Genomic DNA, 27,329 nt, shown 5'->3' on the forward strand with positions numbered 1-27,329 from the left:
TCAGATTCCAGAACTTTCTGCCACAGAAATGTTAGGAACATGTGTTTTTTTAGCCAAATGTTGAGGTTTGCAAAGGATTCTGGGTAACAGAACCTGGTCCGAGCCACACAAGTCACGCCATCTTGCATTCCCCTAGGTCTCTAGTTTTCAGAAATGCACAGGTTTGGTAGGTTTCCCTAGGTGGCGGCTGAGCTACAACCCAAAATCTACAGGTAGGCACTTTGCAAAAAACACCTCTGTTTTCCTTCACAAATTTGGATGTGTCCACGTTGCGCATGGGGCGTTTCCTGTCGCGGGCGCTAGGCCTACCCACACAAGTGAGGTATCATTTTTATCGGGAGATGTGGGGGAGCGCTGGGTGGAAGGAAATTCGTGGCTCCTCTCAGATTCCAGAACTTTCTGCCACAGAAATGTGAGGAACATGTGTTTTTTTAGCCCAATTTTGAGGTTTGCAAAGGATTCTGGGTAACAGAAGCTGGTCCGAGCCACACAAGTCACCCCATCTTGGATTCCCTTAGGTCTCTAGTTTTCAGAAATGCACAGGTTTGGTAGGTTTCCCTAGGTGGCGGCTGAGCTACAAGCCAAAATCTAAAGGTAGGCACTTTGCAAAAAACACCTCTGTTTTCCTTCACAAATTTGGATGTGTCCACGTTGCGTTTTGGGGCGTTTTCTGTCGCGGGCGCTAGGCCTACCCACACAAGTGAGGTATCATTTTTATCGGGAGATGTGGGGGAACGCTGGGTGGAAGGAAATTTGTGGCTCCTCTCAGATTCCAGAACTTTCTGCCACAGAAATGTTAAGAACATGTGTTTTTTTAGCCAAATTTTGAGGTTTGCAAAGGATTCTGGGTAACAGAACCTGGTCTGAGCCACAGAAGTCAACCCATCTTGGATTCCCCTAGGTCTCTAGTTTTCAGAAATACACAGGTTTGGTAGGTTTCCCTAGGTGGCGGCTGAGCTACAAGCCAAAATCTACAGGTAGGCACTTTGCAAAAAACACCTCTGTTTTCCTTCACAAATTTGGATGTGTCCACGTTGCGCATGGGGCGTTTCCTGTCGCGGGCGCTAGGCCTACCCACACAAGTGAGGTATCATTTTTATCGGGAGACATGGGGGAACGCTGGGTGGAAGGAAATTTGTGGCTCCTCTCAGATTCCAGAACTTTCTGCCACAGAAATGTTAGGAACATGTGTTTTTTTAGCCAAATGTTGAGGTTTGCAAAGGATTCTGGGTAACAGAACCTGGTCCGAGCCACACAAGTCACCCCATCTTGGATTCCCCTAGGTCTCTAATTTTCAGAAATGCACAGGTTTGGTAGGTTTCCCTAGGTGGCGGCTGAGCTACAAGCCAAAATCTACAGGTAGGTACTTTGCAAAAAACACCTCTGTTTTCCTTCACAAATTTGGATGTGTCCACGTTGCGCATGGGGCGTTTCCTGTCGCGGGCGCTAGGCCTACCCACACAAGTGAGGTATCATTTTTATCGGGAGACATGGGGGAACGCTGGGTGGAAGGAAATTTGTGGCTCCTCTCAGATTCCAGAACTTTCTGCCACAGAAATGTTAGGAACATGTGTTTTTTTAGCCAAATGTTGAAGTTTGCAAAGGATTCTGGGTAACAGAACCTGGTCCGAGCCACACAAGTCACCCCATCTTGGATTCCCCTAGGTCTCTAATTTTCAGAAATGCACAGGTTTGGTAGGTTTCCCTAGGTGGCGGCTGAGCTACAAGCCAAAATCTACAGGTAGGTACTTTGCAAAAAACACCTCTGTTTTCCTTCACAAATTTGGATGTGTCCACGTTGCGCTTTGGGGCGTTTTCTGTCGCGGGCGCTAGGCCTACCCACACAAGTGAGGTATCATTTTTATCGGGAGACGTGGGGGAACGCTGGGTGGAAGGAAATGTGTGGCTCCTCTCAGATTCCAGAACTTTCTGCCACAGAAATGTGAGGAACATGTTTTTTTTAGCCAAATTTGAGGTTTGCAAAGGATTCTGGGTAACAGAACCTGGTCCGAGCCTCACAAGTCACCCCATCTTGGATTCCCCTAGGTCTCTAGTTTTCAGAAATGCACAGGTTTGGTAGGTTTCCCTAGGTGGCGGCTGAGCTACAAGCCAAAATGTACAGGTAGGCACTTTGCAAAAAACACCTCTGTTTTCCTTCAAAAATTTGGCTGTGTCCACGTTGCGCTTTGGGGCGTTTTCTGTCGCGGGCGCTAGGCCTACCCACACAAGTGAGGTATCATTTTTATCGGGAGACGTGGGGGAATGCTGGGTGGAAGGAAATTTGTGGGTCCTCTCAGATTCCAGAACTTTCTGCCACAGAAATGTTAGGAACATGTGTTTTTTTAGCCAAATTTTGAGGTTTGCAAAGGATTCTGGGTAACAGAACCTGGTCCGAGCCACACAAGTCACCCCATCTTGGATTCCCCTAGGTGTCTAGTTTTCAGAAATGCACAGGTTTGGTAGGTTTCCCTAGGTGGCGGCTGAGCTACAAGCCAAAATCTACAGGTAGGCACTTTGCAAAAAACACCTCTGTTTTCCTTCACAAATTTGGATGTGTCCACGTTGCGCTTTGGGGCGTTTTCTGTCGCGGGCGCTAGGCCTACCCACACAAGTGAGGTATCATTTTTATCGGGAGACATGGGGGAACGCTGGGTGGAAGGAAATTTGTGGCTTCTCTCAGATTCCAGAACTTTCTGCCACAGAAATGTGAGGAACATGTTTTTTTTAGCCAAATGTGAGGTTTGCAAAGGATTCTGGGTAACAGAACCTGGTCCGAGCCTCACAAGTCACCACATCTTGGATTCCGCTAGGTCTCTAGTTTTCAGAAATGCACAGGTTTGGTAGGTTTCCCTAGGTGGCGGCTGAGCTACAAGCCAAAATCTACAGGTAGGCACTTTGCAAAAAACACCTCTGTTTTCCTTCACAAATTTGGATGTGTCCACGTTGCGCTTTGGGGCGTTTCCTGTCGCGGGCGCTAGGCCTACCCACACAAGTGAGGTATCATTTTTATCGGGAGACGTGGGGGAACGCTGGGTGGAAGGAAATTTGTGGCTCCTCTCAGATTCCAGAACTTTCTGCCACAGAAATGTTAGGAACATGTGTTTTTTTAGCCAAATGTTGAGGTTTGCAAAGGATTCTGGGTAACAGAACCTGGTCCGAGCAACACAAGTCACCCCATCTTGGATTTCCCTAGGTCTCTAGTTTTCAGAAATGCACAGGTTTGGTAGGTTTCCCTAGGTGGCGGCTGAGCTACAAGCCAAAATCTACAGGTAGGCACTTTGCAAAAAACACCTCTGTTTTCCTTCACAAATTTGGATGTGTCCACGTTGCGCTTTGGGGCGTTTCCTGTCGCGGGCGCTAGGCCTACCCACACAAGTGAGGTATCATTTTTATCGGGAGACGTGGGGGAACGCTGGGTGGAAGGAAATTTGTGGCTCCTCTCAGATTCCAGAACTTTCTGCCACAGAAATGTTAGGAACATGTGTTTTTTTAGCCAAATTTTGAGGTTTGCAAAGGATTCTGGGTAACAGAACTTGGTCCGAGCCACACAAGTCACCCCATCTTGGATTCCCCTAGGTCCCTAGTTTTCAGAAATGCACAGGTTTGGTAGGTTTCCCTAGGTGGCGGCTGAGCTACAGGCCAAAATCTACAGGTAGGCACTATGCAAAAAACACCTCTGTTTTCCTTAAAAAATTTGGCTGTGTCCACGTTGCGCTTTGGGGCATTTCCTGTCACGGGCGCTAGGCCTACCCACACAAGTGAGGTATCATTTTTATCGGGAGATGTGGGGGAACGCTGGGTGGAAGGAAATTCGTGGCTCCTCTCAGATTCCAGAACTTTCTGCCACAGAAATGTGAGGAACATGTGTTTTTTTAGCCAAATTTTGAGTTTTGCAAAGGATTCTGGGTGACAGAACCTGGTCCGAGCCACACAAGTCACCCCATCTTGGATTCCCCTAGGTCTCTAGTTTTCAGAAATGCACAGGTTTGGTAGGTTTCCCTAGGTGGCGGCTGAGCTACAAGCCAAAATCTACAGGTAGGCACTTTGCAAAAAACACCTCTGTTTTCCTTCACAAATTTGGATGTGTCCACGTTGCGCTTTGGGGCGTTATCTGTCGCGGGCGCTAGGCCTACCCACACAAGTGAGGTATCATTTTTATCGGGAGACATGGGGGAACGCTGGGTGGAAGGAAATTTGTGGCTCCTCTCAGATTCCAGAACTTTCTGCCACAGAAATGTGAGGAACATGTTTTTTTTAGCCAAATTTGAGGTTTGCAAAGGTTTTTGGGTAACAGAACCTGGTCCGAGCCTCACAAGTCACCCCATCTTGGATTCCGCTAGGTCTCTAGTTTTCAGAAATGCACAGGTTTGGTAGGTTTCCCTAGGTGGCGGCTGAGCTACAGGCCAAAATCTACAGGTAGGCACTTTGCAAAAAACACCTCTGTTTTCCTTCAAAAATTTGGGTGTGTCCATGTTGCGCTTTGGGGCATTTCCTGTCACGGGCGCTAAGCCTACCCACACAAGTGAGGTATCATTTTTATCGGGAGACGTGGGGGAACGCTGGGTGGAAGGAAATTCGTGGCTCCTCTCAGATTCCAGAACTTTCTGCCACAGAAATGTGAGGAACATGTGTTTTTTTAGCCAAATTTTGAGGTTTGCAAAGGATTCTGGGTAACAGAACCTGGTCCGAGCCACACAAGTCACCCCATCTTGGATTACCCTAGGTCTCTAGTTTTCAGAAATGCACAGGTTTGGTAGGTTTCCCTAGGTGGCGGCTGAGCTACAAGCCAACTTCTACAGGTAGGCACTTTGCAAAAAACACCTCTGTTTTCCTTCACAAATTTGGATGTGTCCATGTTGCGCTTTGGGGCGTTTCCTGTCGCGGGCGCTAGGCCTACCCACACAAGTGAGGTATCATTTTTATCGGGAGACATGGGGGAACGCTGGGTGGAAGGAAATTTGTGGCTCCTCTCAGATTCCAGAACTTTCTGCCACAGAAATGTTAGGAACATGTGTTTTTTTAGCCAAATGTTGAAGTTTGCAAAGGATTCTGGGTAACAGAACCTGGTCCGAGCCACACAAGTCACCCCATCTTGGATTCCCCTAGGTCTCTAATTTTCAGAAATGCACAGGTTTGGTAGGTTTCCCTAGGTGGCGGCTGAGCTACAAGCCAAAATCTACAGGTAGGTACTTTGCAAAAAACACCTCTGTTTTCCTTCACAAATTTGGATGTGTCCACGTTGCGCTTTGGGGCGTTTTCTGTCGCGGGCGCTAGGCCTACCCACACAAGTGAGGTATCATTTTTATCGGGAGACGTGGGGGAATGCTGGGTGGAAGGAAATTTGTGGGTCCTCTCAGATTCCAGAACTTTCTGCCACAGAAATGTTAGGAACATGTGTTTTTTTAGCCAAATTTTGAGGTTTGCAAAGGATTCTGGGTAACAGAACCTGGTCCGAGCCACACAAGTCACCCCATCTTGGATTCCCCTAGGTGTCTAGTTTTCAGAAATGCACAGGTTTGGTAGGTTTCCCTAGGTGGCGGCTGAGCTACAAGCCAAAATCTACAGGTAGGCACTTTGCAAAAAACACCTCTGTTTTCCTTCACAAATTTGGATGTGTCCACGTTGCGCTTTGGGGCGTTTTCTGTCGCGGGCGCTAGGCCTACCCACACAAGTGAGGTATCATTTTTATCGGGAGACATGGGGGAACGCTAGGTGGAAGGAAATTTGTGGCTTCTCTCAGATTCCAGAACTTTCTGCCACAGAAATGTGAGGAACATGTTTTTTTTAGCCAAATGTGAGGTTTGCAAAGGATTCTGGGTAACAGAACCTGGTCCGAGCCTCACAAGTCACCACATCTTGGATTCCGCTAGGTCTCTAGTTTTCAGAAATGCACAGGTTTGGTAGGTTTCCCTAGGTGGCGGCTGAGCTACAAGCCAAAATCTACAGGTAGGCACTTTGCAAAAAACACCTCTGTTTTCCTTCACAAATTTGGATGTGTCCACGTTGCGCTTTGGGGCGTTTCCTGTCGCGGGCGCTAGGCCTACCCACACAAGTGAGGTATCATTTTTATCGGGAGACGTGAGGGAACGCTGGGTGGAAGGAAATTTGTGGCTCCTCTCAGATTCCAGAACTTTCTGCCACAGAAATGTTAGGAACATGTGTTTTTTTAGCCAAATGTTGAGGTTTGCAAAGGATTCTGGGTAACAGAACCTGGTCCGAGCAACACAAGTCACCCCATCTTGGATTTCCCTAGGTCTCTAGTTTTCAGAAATGCACAGGTTTGGTAGGTTTCCCTAGGTGGCGGCTGAGCTACAAGCCAAAATCTACAGGTAGGCACTTTGCAAAAAACACCTCTGTTTTCCTTCACAAATTTGGATGTGTCCACGTTGCGCTTTGGGGCGTTTCCTGTCGCGGGCGCTAGGCCTACCCACACAAGTGAGGTATCATTTTTATCGGGAGACGTGGGGGAACGCTGGGTGGAAGGAAATTTGTGGCTCCTCTCAGATTCCAGAACTTTCTGCCACAGAAATGTTAGGAACATGTGTTTTTTTAGCCAAATTTTGAGGTTTGCAAAGGATTCTGGGTAACAGAACTTGGTCCGAGCCACACAAGTCACCCCATCTTGGATTCCCCTAGGTCCCTAGTTTTCAGAAATGCACAGGTTTGGTAGGTTTCCCTAGGTGGCGGCTGAGCTACAGGCCAAAATCTACAGGTAGGCACTATGCAAAAAACACCTCTGTTTTCCTTAAAAAATTTGGCTGTGTCCACGTTGCGCTTTGGGGCATTTCCTGTCACGGGCGCTAGGCCTACCCACACAAGTGAGGTATCATTTTTATCGGGAGATGTGGGGGAACGCTGGGTGGAAGGAAATTCGTGGCTCCTCTCAGATTCCAGAACTTTCTGCCACAGAAATGTGAGGAACATGTGTTTTTTTAGCCAAATTTTGAGTTTTGCAAAGGATTCTGGGTGACAGAACCTGGTCCGAGCCACACAAGTCACCCCATCTTGGATTCCCCTAGGTCTCTAGTTTTCAGAAATGCACAGGTTTGGTAGGTTTCCCTAGGTGGCGGCTGAGCTACAAGCCAAAATCTACAGGTAGGCACTTTGCAAAAAACACCTCTGTTTTCCTTCACAAATTTGGATGTGTCCACGTTGCGCTTTGGGGCGTTATCTGTCGCGGGCGCTAGGCCTACCCACACAAGTGAGGTATCATTTTTATCGGGAGACATGGGGGAACGCTGGGTGGAAGGAAATTTGTGGCTCCTCTCAGATTCCAGAACTTTCTGCCACAGAAATGTGAGGAACATGTTTTTTTTAGCCAAATTTGAGGTTTGCAAAGGTTTTTGGGTAACAGAACCTGGTCCGAGCCTCACAAGTCACCCCATCTTGGATTCCGCTAGGTCTCTAGTTTTCAGAAATGCACAGGTTTGGTAGGTTTCCCTAGGTGGCGGCTGAGCTACAGGCCAAAATCTACAGGTAGGCACTTTGCAAAAAACACCTCTGTTTTCCTTCAAAAATTTGGGTGTGTCCATGTTGCGCTTTGGGGCATTTCCTGTCACGGGCGCTAAGCCTACCCACACAAGTGAGGTATCATTTTTATCGGGAGACGTGGGGGAACGCTGGGTGGAAGGAAATTCGTGGCTCCTCTCAGATTCCAGAACTTTCTGCCACAGAAATGTGAGGAACATGTGTTTTTTTAGCCAAATTTTGAGGTTTGCAAAGGATTCTGGGTAACAGAACCTGGTCCGAGCCACACAAGTCACCCCATCTTGGATTACCCTAGGTCTCTAGTTTTCAGAAATGCACAGGTTTGGTAGGTTTCCCTAGGTGGCGGCTGAGCTACAAGCCAACTTCTACAGGTAGGCACTTTGCAAAAAACACCTCTGTTTTCCTTCACAAATTTGGATGTGTCCATGTTGCGCTTTGGGGCGTTTCCTGTCGCGGGCGCTAGGCCTACCCACACAAGTGAGGTATCATTTTTATCGGGAGACGTGGGGGAACGCTGGGTGGAAGGAAATTTGTGGCTCCTCTCAGATTCCAGAACTTTCTGCCACAGAAATGTTAGGAACATGTGTTTTTTTAGCCAAATTTTGAGGTTTGCAAAGGATTCTGGGTAACAGAAGCTGGTCCGAGCCACACAAGTCACCCCATCTTGGATTCCCCTAGGTCTTTAGTTTTCAGAAATGCACAGGTTTGGTAGGTTTCCCTAGGTGGCGGCTGAGCTACAGGCCAAAATCTACAGGTAGGCACTATGCAAAAAACACCTGTTTTCCTTCAAAAATTTGGCTGTGTCCACATTGCGCTTTGGGGCATTTCCTGTCACGGGCGCTAGGCCTACCCACACAAGTGAGGTATCATTTTTATCGGGAGACGTCGGGGAACGCTGGGTGGAAGGAAATTCGTGGCTCCTCTCAGATTCCAGAACTTTCTGCCACAGAAAAGTGAGGAACATGTGTTTTTTTAGCCAAATTTTGAGTTTTGCAAAGGATTCTGGGTAACAGAACCTGGTCCGAGCCACACAAGTCACCCCATCTTGGATTCCCCTAGGTCTCTAGTTTTCAGAAATGCACAGGTTTGGTAGGTTTCCCTAGGTGGCGGCTGAGCTACAGGCCAAAATCTACAGGTAGGCACTTTGCAAAAAACACCTCTGTTTTCCTTCAAAAATTTGGCTGTGTACACGTTGCGCTTTGGGGCATTTCCTGTCACTGGCGCTAGGCCTACCCACACAAGTGAGGTATCATTTTTATCGGGAGATGTGGGGGAACGCTGGGTGGAAGGAAGTTCGTGGCTCCTCTCAGATTCTAGAACTTTCTGCCACAGAAATGTGAGGAACATGTGTTTTTTTAGCCAAATTTTGAGTTTTGCAAAGGATTCTGGGTAACAGAACCTGGTCCGAGCCACACAAGTCACCCCATCTTGGATTCCCCTAGGTCTCTAGTTTTCAGAAATGCACAGGTTTGGTAGGTTTCCCTAGGTGGCGGCTGAGCTACAAGCCAAAATCTACATGTAGCCACTTTGCAAAAAATACCTCTGTTTTCCTTCACAAATTTGGATGTGTCCACGTTGCGCTTTGGGGGGTTTTCTGTCGCGGGCGCTAGGCCTACCCACACAAGTGAGGTATCATTTTTATCGGGAGACGTGGGGGAACGCTGGGTGGTAGGAAATTTGTGGCTCCTCTCAGATTCCAGAACTTTCTGCCACAGAAATGTGACAAACATGTTTTTTTTAGCCAAATTTGAGGTTTGCAAAGGATTCTGGGTAACAGAACCTGGTCCGAGCCTCACAAGTCACCCCATCTTGGATTCCCCTAGGTCTCTAGTTTTCAGAAATGCACAGGTTTGGTAGGTTTCCCTAGGTGGCGGCTGAGCTACAAGCCAAAATCTACAGGTAGGCACTTTGCAAAAAACACCTCTGTTTTCCTTCAAAAATTTGGCTGTGTCCACGTTGCGCTTTGGGGCGTTTTCTGTCGCGGGCGCTAGGCCTACCCACACAAGTGAGGTATCATTTTTATCGGGAGACGTGGGGGAACGCTGGGTGGAAGGAAATTTGTGGGTCCTCTCAGATTCCAGAACTTTCTGCCACAGAAATGTGAGGAACATGTGTTTTTTTAGCCAAATTTTGAGGCTTGCAAAGGATTCTGGGTAACAGATCCTGGTCCGAGCCACACAAGTCACCCCATCTTGGATTCCCCTAGGTCTCTAGTTTTCAGAAATGCACAGGTTTGGTAGGTTTCCCTAGGTGGCGGCTGAGCTACAAGCCAAAATCTACAGGTAGGCACTTTGCAAAAAACACCTCTGTTTTCCTTCACAAATTTGGATGTGTCCACGTTGCGCTTTGGGGCGTTTCCTGTCGCGGGCGCTAGGCCTACCCACACAAGTGAGGTATCATTTTTATCGGGAGACGTGGGGGAATGCTGGGTGGAAGGAAATTTGTGGCTCCTCTCAGATTCCAGAACTTTCTGCCACAGAAATGTTAGGAACATGTGTTTTTTTAGCCAAATGTTGAGGTTTGCAAAGGATTCTGGGTAACAGAACCTGGTCCGAGCCACACAAGTCACGCCATCTTGCATTCCCCTAGGTCTCTAGTTTTCAGAAATGCACAGGTTTGGTAGGTTTCCCTAGGTGGCGGCTGAGCTACAACCCAAAATCTACAGGTAGGCACTTTGCAAAAAACACCTCTGTTTTCCTTCACAAATTTGGATGTGTCCACGTTGCGCATGGGGCGTTTCCTGTCGCGGGCGCTAGGCCTACCCACACAAGTGAGGTATCATTTTTATCGGGAGATGTGGGGGAGCGCTGGGTGGAAGGAAATTCGTGGCTCCTCTCAGATTCCAGAACTTTCTGCCACAGAAATGTGAGGAACATGTGTTTTTTTAGCCCAATTTTGAGGTTTGCAAAGGATTCTGGGTAACAGAACCTGGTCCGAGCCACACAAGTCACCCCATCTTGGATTCCCTTAGGTCTCTAGTTTTCAGAAATGCACAGGTTTGGTAGGTTTCCCTAGGTGGCGGCTGAGCTGCAAGCCAAAATCTAAAGGTAGGCACTTTGCAAAAAACACCTCTGTTTTCCTTCACAAATTTGGATGTGTCCACGTTGCGTTTTGGGGCGTTTTCTGTCGCGGGCGCTAGGCCTACCCACACAAGTGAGGTATCATTTTTATCGGGAGATGTGGGGGAACGCTGGGTGGAAGGAAATTTGTGGCTCCTCTCAGATTCCAGAACTTTCTGCCACAGAAATGTTAAGAACATGTGTTTTTTTAGCCAAATTTTGAGGTTTGCAAAGGATTCTGGGTAACAGAACCTGGTCTGAGCCACAGAAGTCAACCCATCTTGGATTCCCCTAGGTCTCTAGTTTTCAGAAATACACAGGTTTGGTAGGTTTCCCTAGGTGGCGGCTGAGCTACAAGCCAAAATCTACAGGTAGGCACTTTGCAAAAAACACCTCTGTTTTCCTTCACAAATTTGGATGTGTCCACGTTGCGCATGGGGCGTTTCCTGTCGCGGGCGCTAGGCCTACCCACACAAGTGAGGTATCATTTTTATCGGGAGACATGGGGGAACGCTGGGTGGAAGGAAATTTGTGGCTCCTCTCAGATTCCAGAACTTTCTGCCACAGAAATGTTAGGAACATGTGTTTTTTTAGCCAAATGTTGAAGTTTGCAAAGGATTCTGGGTAACAGAACCTGGTCCGAGCCACACAAGTCACCCCATCTTGGATTCCCCTAGGTCTCTAATTTTCAGAAATGCACAGGTTTGGTAGGTTTCCCTAGGTGGCGGCTGAGCTACAAGCCAAAATCTACAGGTAGGTACTTTGCAAAAAACACCTCTGTTTTCCTTCACAAATTTGGATGTGTCCACGTTGCGCTTTGGGGCGTTTTCTGTCGCGGGCGCTAGGCCTACCCACACAAGTGAGGTATCATTTTTATCGGGAGACGTGGGGGAACGCTGGGTGGAAGGAAATGTGTGGCTCCTCTCAGATTCCAGAACTTTCTGCCACAGAAATGTGAGGAACATGTTTTTTTTAGCCAAATTTGAGGTTTGCAAAGGATTCTGGGTAACAGAACCTGGTCCGAGCCTCACAAGTCACCCCATCTTGGATTCCCCTAGGTCTCTAGTTTTCAGAAATGCACAGGTTTGGTAGGTTTCCCTAGGTGGCGGCTGAGCTACAAGCCAAAATGTACAGGTAGGCACTTTGCAAAAAACACCTCTGTTTTCCTTCAAAAATTTGGCTGTGTCCACGTTGCGCTTTGGGGCGTTTTCTGTCGCGGGCGCTAGGCCTACCCACACAAGTGAGGTATCATTTTTATCGGGAGACGTGGGGGAACGCTGGGTGGAAGGAAATTTGTGGGTCCTCTCAGATTCCAGAACTTTCTGCCACAGAAATGTTAGGAACATGTGTTTTTTTAGCCAAATTTTGAGGTTTGCAAAGGATTCTGGGTAACAGAACCTGGTCCGAGCCACACAAGTCACCCCATCTTGGATTCCCCTAGGTGTCTAGTTTTCAGAAATGCACAGGTTTGGTAGGTTTCCCTAGGTGGCGGCTGAGCTACAAGCCAAAATCTACAGGTAGGCACTTTGCAAAAAACACCTCTGTTTTCCTTCACAAATTTGGATGTGTCCACGTTGCGCTTTGGGGCGTTTTCTGTCGCGGGCGCTAGGCCTACCCACACAAGTGAGGTATCATTTTTATCGGGAGACATGGGGGAACGCTGGGTGGAAGGAAATTTGTGGCTTCTCTCAGATTCCAGAACTTTCTGCCACAGAAATGTGAGGAACATGTTTTTTTTAGCCAAATGTGAGGTTTGCAAAGGATTCTGGGTAACAGAACCTGGTCCGAGCCTCACAAGTCACCACATCTTGGATTCCGCTAGGTCTCTAGTTTTCAGAAATGCACAGGTTTGGTAGGTTTCCCTAGGTGGCGGCTGAGCTACAAGCCAAAATCTACAGGTAGGCACTTTGCAAAAAACACCTCTGTTTTCCTTCACAAATTTGGATGTGTCCACGTTGCGCTTTGGGGCGTTTCCTGTCGCGGGCGCTAGGCCTACCCACACAAGTGAGGTATCATTTTTATCGGGAGACGTGGGGGAACGTTGGGTGGAAGGAAATTTGTGGCTCCTCTCAGATTCCAGAACTTTCTGCCACAGAAATGTTAGGAACATGTGTTTTTTTAGCCAAATTTTGAGGTTTGCAAAGAATTCTGGGTAACAGAACCTGGTGCGAGCCACACAAGTCACCCCATCTTGGATTCCCCTAGGTCTCTAGTTTTCAGAAATGGACAGGTTTGGTAGGTTTCCCTAGGTGGCAGCTGAGCTACAAGCCAAAATCTTCAGGTAGGCACTTTGCAAAAAACACCTCTGTTTTCCTTCACAAATTTGGATGTGTCCACGTTGCGCTTTGGGGCGTTTTCTGTCGCGGGCGCTAGGCCTACTCACACAAGTGAGGTATCATTTTTATCGGGAGACGTGGGGGAACGCTGGGTGGAAGGAAATTTGTGGCTCCTCTCAGATTCCAGAACTTTCTGCCACAGAAATGTTAGGAACATGTGTTTTTTTAGCCAATTTTTTAGGTTTGCAAAGGATTCTGGGTAACAGAACCTGGTCCGAGCCACACAAGTCACCCCATCTTGGATTCCCCTAGGTCTCTAGTTTTCAGAAATGCACAGGTTTGGTAGGTTTCCCTAGGTGGCGGCTGAGCTACAAGCCAAAATCTACAGGTAGGCACTTTGCAAAAAACACCTCTGTTTTCCTTCACAAATTTGGATGTGTCCACGTTGCGCTTTGGGGCGTTTCCTGTCGCGGGCGCTAGGCCTACCCACACAAGTGAGGTATCATTTTTATCGGGAGACGTGGGGGAACGCTGGGTGGAAGGAAATTTGTGGCTCCTCTCAGATTCCAGAACTTTCTGCCACAGAAATGTTAGGAACATGTGTTTTTTTAGCCAAATGTTGAGGTTTGCAAAGGATTCTGGGTAACAGAACCTGGTCCGAGCCACACAAGTCACCCTATCTTGGATTTCCCTAGGTCTCTAGTTTTCCGAAATGCACAGGTTTGGTAGGTTTCCCTAGGGGGCGGCTGAGCTACAAGCCAAAATCTACAGGTAGGCACTTTGCAAAAAACACCTCTGTTTTCCTTCACAAATTTGGATGTGTCCACGTTGCGCTTTGGGGCGTTTCCTGTCGCGGGCGCTAGGCCTACCCACACAAGTGAGGTATCATTTTGATCGGGAGACGTGGGGGAACGCTGGGTGGAAGGAAATTTGTGGCTCCTCTCAGATTCCAGAACTTTCTGCCACAGAAATGTTAGGAACATGTGTTTTTTTAGCCAAATTTCGAGGTTTGCAAAGGATTCTGGGTAACAGAACTTGGTCCGAGCCACACAAGTCACCCCATCTTGGATTCCCCTAGGTCCCTAGTTTTCAGAAATGCACAGGTTTGGTAGGTTTCCCTAGGTGGCGGCTGAGCTACAGGCCAAAATCTACAGGTAGGCACTATGCAAAAAACACCTCTGTTTTCCTTAAAAAATTTGGCTGTGTCCACGTTGCGCTTTGGGGCATTTCCTGTCACGGGCGCTAGGCCTACCCACACAAGTGAGGTATCATTTTTATCGGGAGATGTGGGGGAACGCTGGGTGGAAGGAAATTCGTGGCTCCTCTCAGATTCCAGAACTTTCTGCCACAGAAATGTTAGGAACATGTGTTTTTTTAGCCAAATTTTGAGGTTTGCAAAGAATTCTGGGTAACAGAACCTGGTGCGAGCCACACAAGTCACCCCATCTTGGATTCCCCTAGGTCTCTAGTTTTCAGAAATGCACAGGTTTGGTAGGTTTCCCTAGGTGGCGGCTGAGCTACAAGCCAAAATCTTCAGGTAGGCACTTTGCAAAAAACACCTCTGTTTTCCTTCACAAATTTGGATGTGTCCACGTTGCGCTTTGGGGCGTTTTCTGTCGCGGGCGCTAGGCCTACTCACACAAGTGAGGTATCATTTTTATCGGGAGACGTGGGGGAACGCTGGGTGGAAGGAAATTTGTGGCTCCTCTCAGATTCCAGAACTTTCTGCCACAGAAATGTTAGGAACATGTGTTTTTTTAGCCAATTTTTTAGGTTTGCAAAGGATTCTGGGTAACAGAACCTGGTCCGAGCCACACAAGTCACCCCATCTTGGATTCCCCTAGGTCTCTAGTTTTCAGAAATGCACAGGTTTGGTAGGTTTCCCTAGGTGGCGGCTGAGCTACAAGCCAAAATCTACAGGTAGGCACTTTGCAAAAAACACCTCTGTTTTCCTTCACAAATTTGGATGTGTCCACGTTGCGCTTTGGGGCGTTTCCTGTCGCGGGCGCTAGGCCTACCCACACAAGTGAGGTATCATTTTTATCGGGAGACGTGGGGGAACGCTGGGTGGAAGGAAATTTGTGGCTCCTCTCAGATTCCAGAACTTTCTGCCACAGAAATGTTAGGAACATGTGTTTTTTTAGCCAAATGTTGAGGTTTGCAAAGGATTCTGGGTAACAGAACCTGGTCCGAGCCACACAAGTCACCCCATCTTGGATTTCCCTAGGTCTCTAGTTTTCAGAAATGCACAGGTTTGGTAGGTTTCCCTAGGTGGCGGCTGAGCTACAAGCCAAAATCTACAGGTAGGCACTTTGCAAAAAACACCTCTGTTTTCCTTCACAAATTTGGATGTGTCCACGTTGCGCTTTGGGGCGTTTCCTGTCGCGGGCGCTAGGCCTACCCACACAAGTGAGGTATCATTTTGATCGGGAGACGTGGGGGAACGCTGGGTGGAAGGAAATTTGTGGCTCCTCTCAGATTCCAGAACTTTCTGCCACAGAAATGTTAGAAACATGTGTTTTTTTAGCCAAATTTTGAGGTTTGCAAAGGATTCTGGGTAACAGAACTTGGTCCGAGCCACACAAGTCACCCCATCTTGGATTCCCCTAGGTCCCTAGTTTTCAGAAATGCACAGGTTTGGTAGGTTTCCCTAGGTGGCGGCTGAGCTACAGGCCAAAATCTACAGGTAGGCACTATGCAAAAAACACCTCTGTTTTCCTTAAAAAATTTGGCTGTGTCCACGTTGCGCTTTGGGGCATTTCCTGTCACGGGCGCTAGGCCTACCCACACAAGTGAGGTATCATTTTTATCGGGAGATGTGGGGGAACGCTGGGTGGAAGAAAATTCGTGGCTCCTCTCAGATTCCAGAACTTTCTGCCACAGAAATGTGAGGAACATGTGTTTTTTTAGCCAAATTTTGAGTTTTGCAAAGGATTCTGGGTGACAGAACCTGGTCCGAGCCACACAAGTCACCCCATCTTGGATTCCCCTAGGTCTCTAGTTTTCAGAAATGCACAGGTTTGGTAGGTTTCCCTAGGTGGCGGCTGAGCTACAAGCCAAAATCTACAGGTAGGCACTTTGCAAAAAACACCTCTGTTTTCCTTCACAAATTTGGATGTGTCCACGTTGCGCTTTGGGGCGTTTTCTGTCGCGGGCGCTAGGCCTACCCACACAAGTGAGGTATCATTTTTATCGGGAGACATGGGGGAACGCTGGGTGGAAGGAAATTTGTGGCTCCTCTCAGATTCCAGAACTTTCTGCCACAGAAATGTGAGGAACATGTTTTTTTTAGCCAAATTTGAGGTTTGCAAAGGATTCTGGGTAACAGAACCTGGTCCGAGCCTCACAAGTCACCCCATCTTGGATTCCGCTAGGTCTCTAGTTTTCAGAAATGCACAGGTTTGGTAGGTTTCCCTAGGTGGCGGCTGAGCTACAAGCCAAAATCTACAGGTAGGCACTTTGCAAAAAACACCTCTGTTTTCCTTCACAAATTTGGATGTGTCCACGTTGCGCTTTGGGGCGTTTCCTGTCGCGGGCGCTGGGCCTACCCACACAAGTGAGGTATCATTTTTATCGGGAGACGTGGGGGAACGTTGGGTGGAAGGAAATTTGTGGCTCCTCTCAGATTCCAGAACTTTCTGCCACAGAAATGTTAGGAACATGTGTTTTTTTAGCCAAATTTTGAGGTTTGCAAAGGATTCTGGGTAACAGAACCTGGTCCGAGCCACACAAGTCACCCCATCTTGGATTACCCTAGGTCTCTAGTTTTCAGAAATGCACATGTTTGGTAGGTTTCCCTAGGTGGCGGCTGAGCTACAAGCCAACTTCTACAGGTAGGCACTTTGCAAAAAAACCTCTGTTTTCCTTCACAAATTTGGATGTGTCCATGTTGCGCTTTGGGGCGTTTCCTGTCGCGGGCGCTAGGCCTACCCACACAAGTGAGGTATCATTTTTATCGGGAGACGTGGGGGAACGCTGGGTGGAAGGAAATTTGTGGCTCCTCTCAGATTCCAGAACTTTCTGCCACAGAAATGTTAGGAACATGTGTTTTTTTAGCCAAATTTTGAGGTTTGCAAAGGATTCTGGGTAACAGAACTTGGTCCGAGCCACACAAGTCACCCCATCTTGGATTCCCCTAGGTCTTTAGTTTTCAGAAATGCACAGGTTTGGTAGGTTTCCCTAGGTGGCGGCTGAGCTACAGGCCAAAATCTACAGGTAGGCACTATGCAAAAAACACCTGTTTTCCTTCAAAAATTTGGCTGTGTCCACATTGCGCTTTGGGGCATTTCCTGTCACGGGCGCTAGGCCTACCCACACAAGTGAGGTATCATTTTTATCGGGAGACGTCGGGGAACGCTGGGTGGAAGGAAATTCGTGGCTCCTCTCAGATTCCAGAACTTTCTGCCACAGAAAAGTGAGGAACATGTGTTTTTTTAGCCAAATTTTGAGTTTTGCAAAGGATTCTGGGTAACAGAACCTGGTCCGAGCCACACAAGTCACCCCATCTTGGATTCCCCTAGGTCTCTAGTTTTCAGAAATGCACAGGTTTGGTAGGTTTCCCTAGGTGGCGGCTGAGCTACAGGCCAAAATCTACAGGTAGGCACTTTGCAAAAAACACCTCTGTTTTCCTTCAAAAATTTGGCTGTGTACACGTTGCGCTTTGGGGCATTTCCTGTCACTGGCGCTAGGCCTACCCACACAAGTGAGGTATCATTTTTATCGGGAGATGTGGGGGAACGCTGGGTGGAAGGAAGTTCGTGGCTCCTCTCAGATTCCAGAACTTTCTGCCACAGAAATGTGAGGAACATGTGTTTTTTTAGCCAAATTTTGAGGTTTGCAAAGGATTCTGGGTAACAGAACCTGGTCCGAGCCACACAAGTCACCCCATCTTGGATTCCCCTAGGTCTCTAGTTTTCAGAAATGCACAGGTTTGGTAGGTTTCCCTAGGTGGCGGCTGAGCTACAAGCCAAAATCTACATGTAGCCACTTTGCAAAAAATACCTCTGTTTTCCTTCACAAATTTGGATGTGTCCACGTTGCGCTTTGGGGCGTTTTCTGTCGCGGGCGCTAGGCCTACCCACACAAGTGAGGTATCATTTTTATCGGGAGACGTGGGGGAACGCTGGGTGGAAGGAAATTTGTGGCTCCTCTCAGATTCCAGAACTTTCTGCCACAGAAATGTGACGAACATGTTTTTTTTAGCCAAATTTGAGGTTTGCAAAGGATTCTGGGTAACAGAACCTGGTCCGAGCCTCACAAGTCACCCCATCTTGGATTCCCCTAGGTCTCTAGTTTTCAGAAATGCACAGGATTGGTAGGTTTCCCTAGGTGGCGGCTGAGCTACAAGCCAAAATCTACAGGTAGGCACTTTGCAAAAAACACCTCTGTTTTCCTTCAAAAATTTGGCTGTGTCCAAGTTGCGCTTTGGGGCGTTTTCTGTCGCGGGCGCTAGGCCTACCCACACAAGTGAGGTATCATTTTTATCGGGAGACGTGGGGGAACGCTGGGTGGAAGGAAATTTGTGGCTCCTCTCAGATTCCAGAACTTTCTGCCACAGAAATGTTAGGAACATGTGTTTTTTTAGCCAAATTTTGAGGTTTGCAAAGGATTCTGGGTAACAGAACCTGGTCCGAGCCACACAAGTCACGCCATCTTGGATTCCCCTAGGTCTCTAGTTTTCAGAAATGCACAGGTTTGGTAGGTTTCCCTAGGTGGCGGCTGAGCTACAAGCCAAAATCTACAGGTAGGCACTTTGCAAAAAACACCTCTGTTTTCCTTCACAAATTTGGATGTGTCCACGTTGCGCATGGGGCGTTTCCTGTCGCGGGCGCTAGGCCTACCCACACAAGTGAGGTATCATTTTTATCGGGAGACATGGGGGAACGCTGGGTGGAAGGAAATTTGTGGCTCCTCTCAGATTCCAGAACTTTCTGCCACAGAAATGTTAGGAACATGTGTTTTTTTAGCCAAATGTTGAGGTTTGCAAAGGATTCTGGGTAACAGAACCTGGTCCGAGCCACACAAGTCACCCCATCTTGGATTCCCCTAGGTCTCTAATTTTCAGAAATGCACAGGTTTGGTAGGTTTCCCTAGGTGGCGGCTGAGCTACAAGCCAAAATCTACAGGTAGGTACTTTGCAAAAAACACCTCTGTTTTCCTTCACAAATTTGGATGTGTCCACGTTGCGCTTTGGGGCGTTTTCTGTCGCGGGCGCTAGGCCTACCCACACAAGTGAGGTATCATTTTTATCGGGAGACGTGGGGGAACGCTGGGTGGAAGGAAATGTGTGGCTCCTCTCAGATTCCAGAACTTTCTGCCACAGAAATGTGAGGAACATGTTTTTTTTAGCCAAATTTGAGGTTTGCAAAGGATTCTGGGTAACAGAACCTGGTCCGAGCCTCACAAGTCACCCCATCTTGGATTCCCCTAGGTCTCTAGTTTTCAGAAATGCACAGGTTTGGTAGGTTTCCCTAGGTGGCGGCTGAGCTACAAGTCAAAATGTACAGGTAGGCACTTTGCAAAAAACACCTCTGTTTTCCTTCAAAAATTTGGCTGTGTCCACGTTGCGCTTTGGGGCGTTTTCTGTCGCGGGCGCTAGGCCTACCCACACAAGTGAGGTATCATTTTTATCGGGAGATGTGGGGGAGCGCTGGGTGGAAGGAAATTCGTGGCTCCTCTCAGATTCCAGAACTTTCTGCCACAGAAATGTGAGGAACATGTGTTTTTTTAGCCAAATTTTGAGGTTTGCAAAGGATTCTGGGTAACAGAACCTGGTCAGAGCCACACAAGTCACCCCATCTTGGATTCCCTTAGGTCCCTAGTTTTCAGAAATGCACAGGTTTGGTAGGTTTCCATAGGTGGCGGCTGAGCTACAAGCCAAAATCTAAAGGTAGGCACTTTGCAAAAAACACCTCTGTTTTCCTTCACAAATTTGGATGTGTCCACGTTGCGCTTTGGGGCGTTTTCTGTCGCGGGCGCTAGGCCTACCCACACAAGTGAGGTATCATTTTTATCGGGAGACGTGGGGGAACGCTGGGTGGAAGAAAATGTGTGGCTCCTCTCAGATTCCAGAACTTTCTGCCACAGAAATGTGAGGAACATGTTTTTTTTAGCCAAATTTGAGGTTTGCAAAGGATTCTGGGTAACAGAACCTGGTCCGAGCCTCACAAGTCACCCCATCTTGGATTCCCCTAGGTCTCTAGTTTTCAGAAATGCACAGGTTTGGTAGGTTTCCCTAGGTGGCGGCTGAGCTACAAGTCAAAATGTACAGGTAGGCACTTTGCAAAAAACACCTCTGTTTTCCTTCAAAAATTTGGCTGTGTCCACGTTGCGCTTTGGGGCGTTTTCTGTCGCGGGCGCTAGGCCTACCCACACAAGTGAGGTATCATTTTTATCGGGAGACGTGGGGGAACGCTGGGTGGAAGGAAATGTGTGGCTCCTCTCAGATTCCAGAACTTTCTGCCACAGAAATGTGAGGAACATGTTTTTTTTAGCCAAATTTGAGGTTTGCAAAGGATTCTGGGTAACAGAACCTGGTCCGAGCCTCACAAGTCACCCCATCTTGGATTCCCCTAGGTCTCTAGTTTTCAGAAATGCACAGGTTTGGTAGGTTTCCCTAGGTGGCGGCTGAGCTACAAGTCAAAATGTACAGGTAGGCACTTTGCAAAAAACACCTCTGTTTTCCTTCAAAAATTTGGCTGTGTCCACGTTGCGCTTTGGGGCGTTTTCTGTCGCGGGCGCTAGGCCTACCCACACAAGTGAGGTATCATTTTTATCGGGAGACGTGGGGGAACGCTGGGTGGAAGGAAATTTGTGGGTCCTCTCAGATTCCAGAACTTTCTGCCACAGAAATGTGAGGAACATGTGTTTTTTTAGCCAAATTTTGAGGTTTGCAAAGGATTCTGGGTAACAGAACCTGGTCCGAGCCACACAAGTCACCCCATCTTGGATTCCCCTAGGTCTCTGGTTTTCAGAAATGCACAGGTTTGGTAGGTTTCCCTAGGTGGCGGCTGAGCTACAAGCCAAAATCTACAGGTAGGCACTTTGCAAAAAACACCTCTGTTTTCCTTCACAAATTTGGATGTGTCCACGTTGCGCTTTGGGGCGTTTCCTGTCGCGGGCGCTAGGCCTACCCACACAAGTGAGGTATCATTTTTATCGGGAGACGTGGGGGAATGCTGGGTGGAAGGAAATTTGTGGCTCCTCTCAGATTCCAGAACTTTCTGCCACAGAAATGTTAGGAACATGTGTTTTTTTAGCCAAATGTTGAGGTTTGCAAAGGATTCTGGGTAACAGAACCTGGTCCGAGCCACACAAGTCACGCCATCTTGCATTCCCCTAGGTCTCTAGTTTTCAGAAATGCACAGGTTTGGTAGGTTTCCCTAGGTGGCGGCTGAGCTACAAGCCAAAATCTACAGGTAGGCACTTTGCAAAAAACACCTCTGTTTTCCTTCACAAATTTGGATGTGTCCACGTTGCGCATGGGGCGTTTCCTGTCGCGGGCGCTAGGCCTACCCACACAAGTGAGGTATCATTTTTATCGGGAGATGTGGGGGAGCGCTGGGTGGAAGGAAATTCGTGGCTCCTCTCAGATTCCAGAACTTTCTGCCACAGAAATGTGACGAACATGTGTTTTTTTAGCCCAATTTTGAGGTTTGCAAAGGATTCTGGGTAACAGAACCTGGTCCGAGCCACACAAGTCACCCCATCTTGGATTCCCTTAGGTCTCTAGTTTTCAGAAATGCACAGGTTTGGTAGGTTTCCCTAGGTGGCGGCTGAGCTCCAAGCCAAAATCTAAAGGTAGGCACTTTGCAAAAAACACCTCTGTTTTCCTTCACAAATTTGGATGTGTCCACGTTGCGTTTTGGGGCGTTTTCTGTCGCGGGCGCTAGGCCTACCCACACAAGTGAGGTATCATTTTTATCGGGAGATGTGGGGGAACGCTGGGTGGAAGGAAATTTGTGGCTCCTCTCAGATTCCAGAACTTTCTGCCACAGAAATGTTAAGAACATGTGTTTTTTTAGCCAAATTTTGAGGTTTGTAAAGGATTCTGGGTAACAGAACCTGGTCTGAGCCACAGAAGTCAACCCATCTTGGATTCCCCTAGGTCTCTAGTTTTCAGAAATACACAGGTTTGGTAGGTTTCCCTAGGTGGCGGCTGAGCTACAAGCCAAAATCTACAGGTAGGCACTTTGCAAAAAACACCTCTGTTTTCCTTCACAAATTTGGATGTGTCCACGTTGCGCATGGGGCGTTTCCTGTCGCGGGCGCTAGGCCTACCCACACAAGTGAGGTATCATTTTTATCGGGAGACATGGGGGAACGCTGGGTGGAAGGAAATTTGTGGCTCCTCTCAGATTCCAGAACTTTCTGCCACAGAAATGTTAGGAACATGTGTTTTTTTAGCCAAATGTTGAGGTTTGCAAAGGATTCTGGGTAACAGAACCTGGTCCGAGCCACACAAGTCACCCCATCTTGGATTCCCCTAGGTCTCTAATTTTCAGAAATGCACAGGTTTGGTAGGTTTCCCTAGGTGGCGGCTGAGCTACAAGCCAAAATCTACAGGTAGGTACTTTGCAAAAAACACCTCTGTTTTCCTTCACAAATTTGGATGTGTCTACGTTGCGCTTTGGGGCGTTTTCTGTCGCGGGCGCTAGGCCTACCCACACAAGTGAGGTATCATTTTTATCGGGAGACGTGGGGGAACGCTGGGTGGAAGGAAATGTGTGGCTCCTCTCAGATTCCAGAACTTTCTGCCACAGAAATGTGAGGAACATGTTTTTTTTAGCCAAATTTGAGGTTTGCAAAGGATTCTGGGTAACAGAACCTGGTCCGAGCCTCACAAGTCACCCCATCTTGGATTCCCCTAGGTCTCTAGTTTTCAGAAATGCACAGGTTTGGTAGGTTTCCCTAGGTGGCGGCTGAGCTACAAGCCAAAATGTACAGGTAGGCACTTTGCAAAAAACACCTGTTTTCCTTCAAAAATTTGGCTGTGTCCACGTTGCGCTTTGGGGCGTTTTCTGTCGCGGGCGCTAGGCCTACCCACACAAGTGAGGTATCATTTTTATCGGGAGACGTGGGGGAACGCTGGGTGGAAGGAAATTTGTGGGTCCTCTCAGATTCCAGAACTTTCTGCCACAGAAATGTTAGGAACATGTGTTTTTTTAGCCAAATTTTGAGGTTTGCAAAGGATTCTGGGTAACAGAACCTGGTCCGAGCCACACAAGTCACCCCATCTTGGATTCCCCTAGGTGTCTAGTTTTCAGAAATGCACAGGTTTGGTAGGTTTCCCTAGGTGGCGGCTGAGCTACAAGCCAAAATCTACAGGTAGGCACTTTGCAAAAAACACCTCTGTTTTCCTTCACAAATTTGGATGTGTCCACGTTGCGCTTTGGGGCGTTTCCTGTCACGGGCGCTAGGCCTACCCACACAAGTGAGGTATCATTTTTATCGGGAGACGTGGGGGAATGCTGGGGGGAAAGAAATTTGTGGCTCCTCTCAGATTCCAGAACTTTCTGCCACAGAAATGTTAGGAACATGTGTTTTTTTAGCCAAATGTTGCAAAGGATTCTGGGTAACAGAACCTGGTCCGAGCCACACAAGTCACCCCATCTTGGATTCACCTAGGTCTCTAGTTTTCAGAAATGCACAGGTTTGGTAGGTTTCCCTAGGTGGCGGCTGAGCTACAAGCCAAAATCTACAGGTAGGCACTTTGCAAAAAACACCTCTGTTTTCCTTCACAAATTTGGATGTGTCCACGTTGCGCTTTGAGGCGTTTTCTGTCGCGGGCGCTAGGCCTACCCACACAAGTGAGGTATCATTTTTATCGGGAGACATGGGGGAACGCTGGGTGGAAGGAAATTTGTGGCTTCTCTCAGATTCCAGAACTTTCTGCCACAGAAATGTGAGGAACATGTTTTTTTTAGCCAAATGTGAGGTTTGCAAAGGATTCTGGGTAACAGAACCTGGTCCGAGCCTCACAAGTCACCACATCTTGGATTCCGCTAGGTCTCTAGTTTTCAGAAATGCACAGGTTTGGTAGGTTTCCCTAGGTGGCGGCTGAGCTACAAGCCAAAATCTACAGGTAGGCACTTTGCAAAAAACACCTCTGTTTTCCTTCACAAATTTGGATGTGTCCACGTTGCGCTTTGGGGCGTTTCCTGTCGCGGGCGCTAGGCCTACCCACACAAGTGAGGTATCATTTTTATCGGGAGACGTGGGGGAACGTTGGGTGGAAGGAAATTTGTGGCTCCTCTCAGATTCCAGAACTTTCTGCCACAGAAATGTTAGGAACATGTGTTTTTTTAGCCAAATTTTGAGGTTTGCAAAGAATTCTGGGTAACAGAACCTGGTGCGAGCCACACAAGTCACCCCATCTTGGATTCCCCTAGGTCTCTAGTTTTCAGAAATGCACAGGTTTAGTAGGTTTCCCTAGGTGGCGGCTGAGCTACAGGCCAAAATCTACAGGTAGGCACTTTGCAAAAAACACCTCTGTTTTCCTTCAAAAATTTGGCTATGTCCACGTTGCGCTTTGGGGCATTTCCTGTCACGTGCGCTAGGCCTACCCACACAAGTGAGGTATCATTTTTATCGGGAGACGTGGGGGAACGCTGGGTGGAAGGAAATTCGTGGCTCCTCTCAGATTCCAGAACTTTCTGCCACAGAAATGTGAGGAACATGTGTTTTTTAAGCCAAATTTTGAGTTTTGCAAAGGATTCTGGGTAACAGAACCTGATCCGAGCCACACAAGTCACCCCATCTTGGATTCCCCTAGGTCTCTAGTTTTCAGAAATGCACAGGTTTGGTAGGTTTCCCTAGGTGGCGGCTGAGCTACAAGCCAAAATCTTCAGGTAGGCACTTTGCAAAAAACACCTCTGTTTTCCTTCACAAATTTGGATGTGTCCACGTTGCGCTTTGGGGCGTTTTCTGTCGCGGGCGCTAGGCCTACTCACACAAGTGAGGTATCATTTTTATCGGGAGACGTGGGGGAACGCTGGGTGGAAGGAAATTTGTGGCTCCTCTCAGATTCCAGAACTTTCTGCCACAGAAATGTTAGGAACATGTGTTTTTTTAGCCAATTTTTTAGGTTTGCAAAGGATTCTGGGTAACAGAACCTGGTCCGAGCCACACAAGTCACCCCATCTTGGATTCCCCTAGGTCTCTAGTTTTCAGAAATGCACAGGTTTGGTAGGTTTCCCTAGGTGGCGGCTGAGCTACAAGCCAAAATCTACAGGTAGGCACTTTGCAAAAAACACCTCTGTTTTCCTTCACAAATTTGGATGTGTCCACGTTGCGCTTTGGGGCGTTTTCTGTCGCGGGCGCTAGGCCTACCCACACAAGTGAGGTATCATTTTTATCGGGAGACATGGGGGAACGCTGGGTGGAAGGAAATTTGTGGCTCCTCTCAGATTCCAGAACTTTCTGCCACAGAAATGTGAGGAACATGTTTTTTTTAGCCAAATTTGAGGTTTGCAAAGGATTCTGGGTAACAGAACCTGATCCGAGCCACACAAGTCACCCCATCTTGGATTCCCCTAGGTCTCTAGTTTTCAGAAATGCACAGGTTTGGTAGGTTTCCCTAGGTGGCGGCTGAGCTACAAGCCAAAATCTTCAGGTAGGCACTTTGCAAAAAACACCTCTGTTTTCCTTCACAAATTTGGATGTGTCCACGTTGCGCTTTGGGGCGTTTTCTGTCGCGGGCGCTAGGCCTACTCACACAAGTGAGGTATCATTTTTATCGGGAGACGTGGGGGAACGCTGGGTGGAAGGAAATTTGTGGCTCCTCTCAGATTCCAGAACTTTCTGCCACAGAAATGTTAGGAACATGTGTTTTTTTAGCCAATTTTTTAGGTTTGCAAAGGATTCTGGGTAACAGAACCTGGTCCGAGCCACACAAGTCACCCCATCTTGGATTCCCCTAGGTCTCTAGTTTTCAGAAATGCACAGGTTTGGTAGGTTTCCCTAGGTGGCGGCTGAGCTACAAGCCAAAATCTACAGGTAGGCACTTTGCAAAAAACACCTCTGTTTTCCTTCACAAATTTGGATGTGTCCACGTTGCGCTTTGGGGCGTTTTCTGTCGCGGGCGCTAGGCCTACTCACACAAGTGAGGTATCATTTTTATCGGGAGACGTGGGGGAACGCTGGGTGGAAGGAAATTTGTGGCTCCTCTCAGATTCCAGAACTTTCTGCCACAGAAATGTTAGGAACATGTGTTTTTTTAGCCAATTTTTTAGGTTTGCAAAGGATTCTGGGTAACAGAACCTGGTCCGAGCCACACAAGTCACCCCATCTTGGATTCCCCTAGGTCTCTAGTTTTCAGAAATGCACAGGTTTGGTAGGTTTCCCTAGGTGGCGGCTGAGCTACAAGCCAAAATCTACAGGTAGGCACTTTGCAAAAAACACCTCTGTTTTCCTTCACAAATTTGGATGTGTCCACGTTGCGCTTTGGGGCGTTTTCTGTCGCGGGCGCTAGGCCTACCCACACAAGTGAGGTATCATTTTTATCGGGAGACATGGGGGAACGCTGGGTGGAAGGAAATTTGTGGCTCCTCTCAGATTCCAGAACTTTCTGCCACAGAAATGTGAGGAACATGTTTTTTTTAGCCAAATTTGAGGTTTGCAAAGGATTCTGGGTAACAGAACCTGATCCGAGCCACACAAGTCACCCCATCTTGGATTCCCCTAGGTCTCTAGTTTTCAGAAATGCACAGGTTTGGTAGGTTTCCCTAGGTGGCGGCTGAGCTACAAGCCAAAATCTTCAGGTAGGCACTTTGCAAAAAACACCTCTGTTTTCCTTCACAAATTTGGATGTGTCCACGTTGCGCTTTGGGGCGTTTTCTGTCGCGGGCGCTAGGCCTACTCACACAAGTGAGGTATCATTTTTATCGGGAGACGTGGGGGAACGCTGGGTGGAAGGAAATTTGTGGCTCCTCTCAGATTCCAGAACTTTCTGCCACAGAAATGTTAGGAACATGTGTTTTTTTAGCTAATTTTTTAGGTTTGCAAAGGATTCTGGGTAACAGAACCTGGTCCGAGCCACACAAGTCACCCCATCTTGGATTCCCCTAGGTCTCTAGTTTTCAGAAATGCACAGGTTTGGTAGGTTTCCCTAGGTGGCGGCTGAGCTACAAGCCAAAATCTACAGGTAGGCACTTTGCAAAAAACACCTCTGTTTTCCTTCACAAATTTGGATGTGTCCATGTTGCGCTTTGGGGCGTTTCCTGTCGCGGGCGCTAGGCCTACCCACACAAGTGAGGTATCATTTTTATCGGGAGACGTGGGGGAACGCTGGGTGGAAGGAAATTTGTGGCTCCTCTCAGATTCCAGAACTTTCTGCCACAGAAATGTTAGGAACATGTGTTTTTTTAGCCAAATGTTGAGGTTTGCAAAGGATTCTGGGTAACAGAACCTGGTCCGAGCCACACAAGTCACCCCATCTTGGATTTCCCTAGGTCTCTAGTTTTCAGAAATGCACAGGTTTGGTAGGTTTCCCTAGGTGGCGGCTGAG

The sequence above is a fragment of the Pleurodeles waltl genome, chromosome 1_2, assembly GCF_031143425.1.
Source record: "Pleurodeles waltl isolate 20211129_DDA chromosome 1_2, aPleWal1.hap1.20221129, whole genome shotgun sequence".
NCBI lineage: Eukaryota > Metazoa > Chordata > Amphibia > Caudata > Salamandridae > Pleurodeles > Pleurodeles waltl.